Source organism: Hesperophylax consimilis, chromosome 12, assembly GCF_061612785.1.
Source record: "Hesperophylax consimilis isolate HC1 chromosome 12, BYU_Hcon_1.0, whole genome shotgun sequence".
Taxonomy (NCBI): domain Eukaryota; kingdom Metazoa; phylum Arthropoda; class Insecta; order Trichoptera; family Limnephilidae; genus Hesperophylax; species Hesperophylax consimilis.
The window spans coordinates 35,576,429-35,588,481 of NC_142847.1; the positions used below are offsets into that span (position 1 = coordinate 35,576,429).

At 35.0% G+C, this 12,053-nt stretch overlaps 1 protein-coding gene across 1 annotated transcript in view; it reads left to right on the forward strand.

Annotated features, from left to right (window-relative positions):
- The window catches only part of LOC149419555 (uncharacterized), a 278,820-nt gene that overhangs the window by 114,495 nt on the left and 152,272 nt on the right, over positions 1-12,053 (forward strand). The gene's annotated exons all lie outside the window — the stretch shown is intronic.

A 12,053-nucleotide genomic window follows, 5' to 3' on the forward strand; every position in this document is an offset into this window, starting at 1 on the left:
AGTGATTTTTTGGTGTGAAGAGAATTCCCTATTTATCACAATATCTTTTTATATAATTTTTTTATTACACTTATTCAATTTCAAACGGTTTTTAAGGTTAGTATGATAATATATTTACAAGTTGATTGTATTTTATGCTTTATTTTTTAAATCTTTTAAAATTATTTTAAATTTAATTTATGATCTTTATCTAAAGTCTCAGTAGGGCGATAAATAAATAAATAAAAAACTGTCCCAATTTATCAAATTTTCTTTCCCTCCAAAGATATTGTGCACTTTCCCCCATTTTTTCATGTAAGATAATTTTCTTATATTATGTATCATATATACATTTTTTTGCTCATAAATCTAGCTAGTAATACCTAGCTAGTAATACTTTTGTAGTAATACCTTTGTAGTAATACCTAACTAGTAATAGGTACCTAACTAGTAATACCTAACTAGTACTACCTAATTAGTGATACATAACTAGTACATAATACCTAACTAGTAACGCAACGATCAAACAATTAAATAGTTCTCAATGCAATTTTATTCATTATTTTTAATTCTTAAAACGATAGGCAATAGTAATTTATTAAGCAATTTTCATGAAATCGCTCTTATGAAGATTTAAATTAGGTAAATTACCCCCTTATCTCGTGAAAATTCACGGAATTATTCAGTAGGATTTGTGAAGCTAAAAGAATTTATAAAAAAAATATTTTCTCAGGATCAGGATCTCAGCCTTTCAAAAGACGATCATAAATTTACCTTTCGAATATAAGGGCCAGTTGTTTCACAGAATTTGAACAATTCATCAAATCTCAAAGTCAATATTCAAGCTTTGTGAATGTTCTGATATTATTTCAATTATGGTGTATTTACAAAACTTGTAATTAACTTTGCAATTTGATAGATTTTTCAAATTCTCTGAAACAACTGACCCTTAGTAAAATTGATAAATTATCAGATATAAGAGAAAAACGCATTTCGAAACAGAATTATTAATTTATAAAATATTTTTGTGCCCACTTATCGCTTCTCTGAATCGTATTTCTAATTTTGAACATCAAAGTAACTCGCAGGTCCAAAAGTCATTGAACCGGAGTTATATAGAAACACCACCATTTTTCAATTATTATGATTGTAAACAAAAAATAACAAATTCCGCAGCTTCAATACAGTTTCTCAAAACTTTATCTTCACATTTCCGTTCATGTTATATCCGTATATGTTATTCATGTTTCATGGAAATGATTTTACCTGTATTACTGCTAATTATTAATACACCTTAGTGTAGACCCTATCTCCTGTCAAGCGAAGGAGACAAGAGACACTCTGATCCCGGAAGCTGACCACAAATCCACACAGCGATAACAATAGCCGTTATAACGCGCAGGACACGGGAACAGGCGACTGGACCCGGTCGCTTCTTTGTGATTCAATTAATTCCACAAGTGTCATGTGAGTCAGCGATACGGGTTCTGGACACTGGACACTGGACACTGTACACTGTACACTGGGCGGGATAAATCACTGCACGGCAGGCGGAGCTGCAATAATTAGCCATGCATACCTCGCAGTATTATTATTGTTGTCCGAGGTAGTTGACTGTGTGTTAGGCCGGCCTCATGAACAAGCATACCTCGCAGTATTATTATTGTTGTCCTAGGTAGTTGACTGTGTGTTAGGCCGGCCATTAACCTCACGTATGTTTAAGCTGAAGATTGCTTGATCGGCCTTATGACTAAGCATACCTCGCAGTATTATTATTGTTGTCGTAGGTAGTTGACTGTGTGTTAGGCCGGCCATAAACCTCAAGTATATTTTAGCTGAAGATTGCTTGATCGGCCAAGTATACCTCGCAATATTATTATTGTTGTCCGAGGTAGTTCTCCCGGTAAAACAGAGATTCTGGGTTCGATTCCCAGTTGCGCCCGTTATATTTTATTTTCTGTTTCATGTTTCAATATGATAATGATTAGCAAGCCGGTATGCAGTAATACAGCCACGGGGTTGTGGGTGGTGTTGGGAGGGGGGGAGGGTGGGAGAATTTACGGCGAAGCGGGAACTAATTGAATAACGTCACAACTGACATATTAATGGCGGCGGTACAGGTTGGTTGTCTCGCATGCTCGCTGCTCATCACTTGCGGCTCCTCATTGCCGTCACCTGCCATCGTGTATTACGCCGTGATTATGCCGCTATCGTTAATTATTTAATGATGAACCTTTATAGAATCAGTCAATATGCTTATATTGCTTCTGAGAAACCTAGTTTACCGATATACATACTATCTAGTAGTCGAGTGGTAAGACTCTCAACTGGCAATCTGCAGGAAGGGGATAAAATCCCGGCGTGTGCAAGTAAATTTTATTTGATTAAATTGTGTTATTTCACAAATTACTCATTAAAAATAATATATAGTATATTACTGGCACAGAGTGGAAGATACTCTCAGTATCGCCCTGGAGTAAGACTTCTATTCAGAATTGAAACGTTGCTTGAAATAGCTTTAGTCGTGTTTGGTGACCAGATCTGATTAGATACCCTCCTTCTTCCTCTTCCCCATCTCTTTCCCATCTCTGCTTTCTTCAGCCTCACAACATACCCCAATTGGGAATGCCACTGTCTCACTGGCTCCAGACGGTTGGGAGAAGTTTGGATGCGAAAGAATAGAAATGCTTTTGATTAATTATGCCTTACAATAATATATATGTAAAAAAATCTTGGCTCTCTTTCACGAAAACCACCTGCCACCACTGGGTATAAAGATTTACAATATAGTATCCGCAATTCATGCATCACTTTGTTCTTTGGGGGGTTACAGCATTTAAAATAATCAACTATTTCATTGGCAGCCCATCCCTCCAAAAATGCAAATAATTATTCTCACCTAACAATTAACATTTACTCCACACAGGTGGCCGTGAGGAAAAAAAATCCCTCAGGGTTTATGTCATCTTTGGGGATGCTGTGCGGAGGGCCTTTTTTAAAGAAAGGGAAGGGAGGAAGTTCTGGCAAGGAAAGAAGTATGAGGGGTGGGTAGGAATCTGTGGTCAGTGTGTCAAGGAATGAATCCATCCCTCCCACTGTGGTGCAAAGCGTTGGATCGAGAGAGTCTATCTGGAGAGGTCAAAGGGCCTCTCTCAACCAGATACGGCCAGACGCGTTCGCCAGTTCTGGCACAAACCACACCCCATGAACCTGGGCACACCTCCTACTGCTTGGGGTGAACTATGGCAGAGGTGTCAGTTTTCCAATAAAGGTTTCAAGAGTCATTTTAGGCAAGAACTGTAAAATAAATTATTTTAAAATTTAATGTATTCATTTTTAAGTTATGCATTTTATTTCAAATATACTGTAAAAGGATACTAAATATGTATTAAAATGAAAAATAAACGTTATTTATGCGTCTAAGCCCGTCGTCCCACGAGTCGGTAAACAATCAACATAAAAAAAATTCTGTAAGACCCCGCACAGAAATGTTCCACACTGAATTACGCTGCAGACCGTTACCTTACTATAGCGAACTTAATTTTCTGCCAAGGGTCTTGCAACATTCGGTTTATGCCGATTGCTCACCGACCCGTGGGACGACGGACTAAGGGAGAGATGTCGCAACAAAATAAAGCTAGTCACAAATACACAATTATATATGTAAATATGAAGATATCATGTTATAAGTGTACGCACGTATGTTAGGCTAAAATAACGCACGGGAGAAACCAAACATATAAATGTATGAAGGAGGGATCGGCCGCCCCGGGCTCACGGTGGAAATTAAATTCTTTGGAGGGAAATGGCCCGAGTTAACTGGATTAGCCGTTGGGGGGGTTGGGAGGGTGAGGGTGGGAAGGAGGCTGTGCAGGAGATGGGGAGCCCGATTAGGAGATAGTTGGGAGAGCCCCGCGGCAGTTAGTGGAATAGTTGCAAGGGGTGGCAGAGCATGCGCCGCACGATGCAACCGTTACTATTATGGAAGCTTTATTATAATATGTGGGTCCGTGTGTGGTTTACTGTTTTCTATTCACTCCATTTTATTTTAGCTCCGATGGTTCGGACATGCAGACCGGATGAAAGAAGAAAGGAGTGTAATATATATTTGAATTTACTATTTATTAAAACTTTTTTCAATCAGGTAGGTACCATAGTATTTAAAGATGCGAATAACAAAGTCGAAATAAACACGAAGATTTCACATTTGAAAAACTAATCTTTACTGAACCATTAAAGCGGCCACCATCTCGAGCCGGAAAAGGAACGTACAAACAAACTTACTCAGTCAATTATTTCCACTGACTTTAGAAGAGATATTGTGTACATACGTGCGCCTCCGTTTTTACACATTTGACGATTTTACATATTCGTTGGAGTTATTTATTTATCTTTGTAAAAAAAAAGGTTGATTATTTTATTTTTTTTACATACAAAGACTTTAAAATTGATAGACCAGCCAATCAGGGAAAGGTAGACACAGTATGATCCGCGGAATTACTAGTACTTTTTACAATAGCGCACAAAAAAACTAATCTATAAATTTTAAATCGGTAAACAAAAGTTGGGGCTCGTTTTCAAAATTGAATATATTTTTACACTGTTTAGTTAAAAAAAATTAAAAGTGTGTTAGAATTTACCCACCTCACTCATTTTTAGCGGCGTTATTGTATGCGGATCAGTTTGTGGTTTTATTGTGGACTGTAATCAATATTTGACACAACCCTACCCTACCCTATTGAAGTTTTTTTCATCAAGTAGTGGAATATTTAAATAAAGGTATTTAATTTGATTTGACTAACACATAATAATTTTGTCAACTGAAACAGAAAAAAATATTTTGGATTTTTTATGTTTTGTGCCTACATGATGTGTAGATCAAGTTCAGTGATATTTTGACTTTATATTTATTTTTCTGCAATTGTTTTAAATAGTCGTTTCCTGCACTATTTTCATGTATAATTCCGTAAATATGTTTTATATATATATGTATGTAAAAGCCTTAATAGGCGTGAAAAAAAAAAAAAAACTATTGACGAGCTGTTGTTAACAGTTAGAATTGGAAAGGAATTCTGATTGTCTTCCCCTTGTCTTTTATATATGTGTTGTTGCCAAACGATATTATGACCTCGAGGGACGCTGCGGGTGATTACTGCATAACATTCCGTTATAGACTCGAACTAAACGCACTAACAGAACATGTTCACTGCACAGTTTTTCCTACCAGACTGGTAAGGTGATGGATAATTGGTTGGACGAATGCAGTGACATAAGTTAAAAGGATATGCATATACTTGCGTCAACAACACCAACTGTGGATTGCCTTCCCCAATACAAAACAACATTTACACAGTCTTAGTAACAAATCTTTAAATAAAGCGGATCTATATGAAAATAATTTTAACTAAATTAAATTTCAAAATTCGTATTTGTGAACTTCGGTCTAGTTTATAAATTACTAGCTGTACCCCGCCACGCGTTGAAATGGCTCAGTTTGCCTGTGCAGATAGAAAAATAATACTTCCAACAGATGGCGCTGTTTTAAAAAAGTATGTTTATCCAACAGATTTCGATGTATTTGTAGTTTCGGAGATTTAAGATTTTGAACAAACGAACATTTACATTTTTTAGTTATATAGATTAATTAATCATTTTTTTATTTATATTGATTTAGTTACATAAATTTTAATTTTATTAATAACGTTAATTTGGCGGATATTGACAGATCGATCTATTTGAATGTAACATTTTTATTATTATTTGTTTACTTTATTTTGTTAACTTTAGCTCATTTTTATTATTATTTTCATTGTTATTTATCAAATGTAATAAAATGTGTTCGACATGGTATGTAAACGGCTTTTAGGCGTTGGAAAAAACCAACCAGAGGATATGGTTGACTGGTTAATTGAAAAAATTGTATTGTTTTTTTTAAAGTAAATCCACACATGTGAAAATTTTTAATCAAGCCGCCACCAAATATATGCACACAAAATTCCCATACAAAAATAGTTCTGCATTTTTAAATGAATTTCACAGACAGTAAGTCGAATTCAGTAGGCGATTGTGCGTCAGCGTAGAGTCTACAGGGTGTATCAGGACGCACCCGACAGATTGTGCGTCAGCGTAGGTGTACAGGGTGTATCGGGACGCACCCGACAGATTTTAACTGCAAATATGATAAAAAAAACTCATTTCACATCTCACCAGTCGCCACTGACAAGAATCTAATGCCAACAAGTTAATAATTTTTTTTTGTAATTAATGAGCTCCATTTGATTAAAAAAAATTATCAAAATCAAATTTAAAATATTATTATTAAGTTCTGCAAGTATTTTATAATGTTATTATTAAGTTCTGCAAGTATTTTATAATGTTATTATTAAATTCTGCAAGTATTTTATAATGTTATTATTAAGTTCTGCAAGTATTTTATAGTGTTATTATTAAGTTCTGCAAGTATTTTATAATGTAATTATTAAGTTCGGCACGTATTTTATAATGTTATTATCAATTTCTTCAAGTATTTTGTTTAATTATTGTGACTGCTGTTCACGGTCATTTTCAAACAATGGTTAGGTCACGTTGAGACGACTTATTTAAATGATTCTATTTACCCTCACCTAGTTTCAATTTTTATGATGAACATTATTAAATTTAATTTACATTAATTTTAAAATAAAGTCAACACGATTTTATCGTGTGAAATTAATCAAAAGCGCGCGTATTTTCCTTAGTAATATATCATGAAAAAATGCAAAAATATTCTGATTTTCGTGTTCACGACGTGTTCCAACATCGTGATAATATATTCGTAATTTAATAAAAGTTTATCGAGAAACCTGTAAATTCATTCGTAATTCCTGCAATCCCGCTAAAACAATTTGAAGAGATTCTTAATAAATACTAATGGTTCTCCGTGTAGCAAAACCAAAGATGGACACGGCATGGAAGCGTACCGACTGTTGCCGAGCTACGACCAAAATGGACTATCAATTAAATAGGTGCATTTGATAGATTGACCGCTGTGCGTACATGTGACTTAACATTAATTGTGCCGTAGTTTCATATTAATAATTGTTTATTGCCCATATTGCTTGTTTATATTATCCTAATACATATGCCTGATACATCCTGTATAATATCTCTACCCGGAGAGCAGGAGAGAGGAGAGACGAGGCGGGAGTTTGGGGTGGAACAGAATAACACCAACCGAATAAAAACATCCCGGAGTGGGAATTTAATTTGCGCAAAACAAAATAATTGAGCGTGAATAATACGGGGCATTCGAACTGGGTACCTACCGCACTAGATACTGACGTAGGGTTAACGTTGGTGTAAAAACAATGAAAGGGCTCGTAATGGCGTGGCAACACGGTCGTTACTGAGGCATGGAACATTGATGTAGAATTTGAATATGAACCAGGTAGTTAGGTTTTGTATCGTCTCATTACCAGTGATTGTAGTCCTAATGATTGTAACGAGGGTGACCTTTGCCAGCTAATACTCTGCCGGTAATAAGATGTAGCCCGTGTGCCTTCTAGACGTACAAAAGACAATTAGCAGCCTATTCAGGTGGTAAAGTAACGTAACATTATCGATAGAAAACTCAACAAAAAGTTATTTTTACTAAAATAAATCTATTTTTATTAATAGATATACATATTTAAAAACATTTTTTTTTGTTTTACTGAGGATTGAACCTTCCTCCCCAGGGATTGGCTATTAACTGTGGTGAACTTTAAAATGACTTTTAAAACTTAATTTTTTTGTTTTGACTGAGGATTGAATCTTCCTCCCCAGGTACTGACTAAAATGAGAGAACCGCGAACTTAAGCAAAAATCCTATTTGAATGGTACCGAGATTTATGCTGTACATTTATTTAGATGTGTGATTTTTTTATAATGTCATCCTATTGACATATTATAAATGCGTGTTTGTGCGCGTGCGTGTGCGTGAGTGCCATCAAAAGTTGATACAATGTATTGTCATTTACAACGTATCTGTCTGCGGAGTTTCAGCTCAATCGCATACTGGGAAGTGGGTTAATTTACGCTTCCAAGATTTGAATTAATTAATTAATTCAAGAAAACAAAATCTAAATTCAAATAGATTTATTAAAGAATATTCAACATTACGTAACATTACGTATCATTACGTATTGTATTTGATGAACAGTAAGAATATATTCGAACACTCTCTAATAATGATTTTTGTTCTTATTGCCATTTTAAGGTCTGATTCTTCTGAGATTCTTAGCTAAAACGGTGGATACACTCTCTGAGAGATTAGCCAACATAATATGTAATTAACTTTATTAGATATGTCATAAACCCCTTTAAAAATTTACGTAATATAATTTCGAACGTAATATTTGTCTTATAACTAAACTCGTGGTCCAGTCAAAACGATATAATATGTACTGCCAAACTTTTATGATATTTACTTTTTCTTTGTTCTTTTCATTTAAAAACTATGCGTGGTATAAAATGTTGGAACGAAGTTAATAATTCAACGTTTTGGTTAAATTTAAATTTTGCTAAACCTCGACTTTAGCCGTACCGGGCGTGAGGCACGCACGTCAAAATCAAAAGAAGTAATCCGTTACTTTGGTACCCAAGTACAATCCACAAAGAACATTATTCTTAATATAGTCCCGGAACGTTGTGCTATTTGACAGGTAGGAAGAATGAAAGAAACCAAATCAAATTACACACACTTACTGCAGCCAAAAACAAAACAAAAAACACATCGATTATAACACCTGCGAGCACGAACATGTTTATTCATTTTTGTTATATATAAAGCAAAATGTTTCTACATCTTTGATATATTTATCAAAGTGATATTTATGAGAAAAAATTTAAACTTCCAATTAACGGACTTGCGATGCCAAACTAAACTTTTTTGTGAAGGAAAGTCTACATTTCTGTAAGTGTCCCCTAAGCGACTAACTGTGCTATTAGGACCGATCCACTCAGCAGTTTCTCCCAGGTATAGACCGGGCTTAATTATCATCCCAGGAAAGGGTGGTAGGGGGTTGGGAGGCAGCTCCTCTTTAAAGTTTTCAGGGAAATCCTTTTAATTTAATTAATTTATATTTTCAGTTATTCGTTAGTGTCTTAAAACGTTTTCTTTGCCCAAACGTTCTAAGGGCTTAAGTTGGTTATGGTTATTTTGAGGGCATGAGAGTAGAAAAATTAAGAGTTACTGAAATAAAAGAAATAACGAACGGATTCTATGCAAACTAACATTTATAAGAAGTTAACTACAGCAATAATTTTTGAAATTTGATTTATTTTGATATTTCGAGGCCTATGTCGTCAGCTCATATGAAAAAGAAAACGATTTTTTTTAACATTTACCCACATAAGAGGCCCTGAGGAAAATAATTTATCTCGGGGTCTATGTCATCTTTTGGGATGTTGTGTGGAGGGTCTTATTTAAGGAAAGGAAGGAGATTAAGTTCTGAGAAGGCAAAACGTATGAGGGTTAGGTAGGAATCTAGGGATGAGTGTGTCCAGGAATGACGGACATATGAAAATATCTCTCCCAGTTAGAGAGGTCAAAGGGTCTCCCCAAACCAACCTCTACCGATCTGGCACGCCACGCGGCTGGTGGTCAGGCGCCTGCTGAATACACCTCACCCGATGAAAGTGGACACCCCTGATAAATCACATTAAAATAGCGAACCAATTTAGGTTAAGGAAATGGTTGCCGAGGCGGCGGTAATCAAACCCGCCTCCCGAATTGAGTATTATTTAAACGCACAAAGGGCTTTAAATACAATGTCATACATATATATTTTTTAAATTTCAATGAAAATAAGGAGTTAACAAAATACAGGTAACATAAAAAATAAGTAACAAAATATTTTAGTCATTTTTAATAGTATGGTAGGTACCTATTCAGAGAGTTAGGACTTTGGCACTAGGTTGGAAATTTGAATAAATAAAAAAAATACATCGTCTAGTTCACTTACGCATTTGATAGTTGTCATTAATGTGATTAAATTACATTAATATAATCGTCCTGGATACTAAAAAACATCGGCCATCACTGTCCCAGGAAGCTCTTGACTTGGGGGATTCAAATCTCCAATTGCCAGCTCTCCGTCTTATCTCAAACATTAGCAGAAACGAGGGCACATGGGCCCTTGCATATCTTGAGAATCATACGCCCTCAATCTGCGCCATAACATCCACCTACACGCAAGTACACCACGTTCATAATATCCCGATATCTCATTGCCATCCTCCCGTTAGATCCAAAGCCGATTAGCCTGCAATTAGGGCTTATCAATTACTTCCCCAAGCCTCTAGCATCTACCCCGAGCCCCTAGCCCGGCCCCTTTTGGGGGTCCCGATTGCAGGGATTTTCCATTTGCATTTTTCAACTGAGCCTAATTGGATATAAGAATTTTCTTTTGTAAATTACTTTCTCATGTTCAAAGGACCTTAATAACACTTTTCAAAGACATTCTTAAGGAGCAATTTTATTTTAGAGCCTTTAAAAAATCCACTAACAAGCAATAATTTCCAATTTTGTTTTAATTTCTAGGGAAGGGGTGGAATACCGATTTGATTTCCAGGAAATTTTCTTTACATCCGAAGTAAGTACTATCTTACGATGTAAAGATGTTATTTGTATGTATGTTTGAAGAAAAGAAAATAATGTGATGAAAACAAATGAAGCGCAAACTAATGGAAGGAAAAGTAAAAAAAAAACCGCCAAATACCTACTTCAGTCGGGTCATTTCGGAGAGTTTTAATGAAATGGATAGGAAATGATTTGTCTGAAAATTATGAAAATCAATAAACTTATCCCTCTTAAAAGTTTCTAGTTGAATTAGTGGGTATTAAATATTATCTGTGGAGTATTTGACTCTGCAATCCGATATTTAAGAAGCCCGTTGTTTGCACTAATTCGTGGCGGTTGTAAGATAATTCACTTGATCCCGCTGGTGGCGCAAGAACTAATAATTATGTGTTTATATATTCCTACCTATTTATTAAGATGCAAGAGAACTGTTAAAATTACAATACACACCCAGACCAGCAACATAGATTGAATGAAATAGTAAAATATGATTACAAATAAAATAATAGAGAGTCGCGAGAATTACGAAATAATTGTATTTAAAAAAGGAATTCTTGGATGGAAAAATAAAATAAAATTTCCATAAATTACAACATTCCCTAAATGGTATTATTTTTCACGACTTTGACACAAAACAAGGCTTTTTCATGACTTTTACACAAAACAACACCTTTTCACGACTTTGGCACAAAACATAACTTTTTCACGACTTTGACACAAAACAAAAGTTTTTCACGACTTTTGCACAAACAACACTTTTCTTGACTTTGACACAAAACAACACTTTTTCGAATAATTTCGGTAACTTCTTAAATAAGTTCATATGGTTAAAAATTTTAACTTCTAAGGACCAGTTTTTTCACAGAATTTAAACAATTCTTTAAATTTCAAAGTTAATTTTCAAGTTCCCATAGAGTTATATTCATATTCAAGTTCTGTGAAACAACCCGTCCTAAGTATTTATTCACATGAAGCAGATAATTTTGACGTGACATTATATAGTATAAAATAAAATAATAACTTAGTAAACACAACTTTTATTTTTTTATACTTAATGCCGACCGGGTTTCGCAACATCCATAGCTTCGTCAGGGCTGAATAATACAAAATAAAAGTGGTGTTAATTATAGTGGAGATACACTCAGTATCGCTCTGGTGTAAGACCACTATTCATAATTCAAACGTTGCTTGAAATGGCTTTAGCCGTGATTGGTGACCAGATCTGAGTAGCCAGGTACCACCACCTTCGTCTTCCACATCTCCTTCCCCTCCCCATGGCTGGGAGCAGTTGGAACTCTTGCGCGGTATTCACATAAAAAAAGTATTCAAGACTTCAATGGTACTAGGTATAATGTGCCTTTTCAATTTCTGTGTCGTGTGTCGAGTAATGAAGCAATTAAATAATAATTTTTTTTTTTTTAAATTAGTTTGAATGTCTCGTTGCAATAAACATAGGATTTAATCATGATATTTT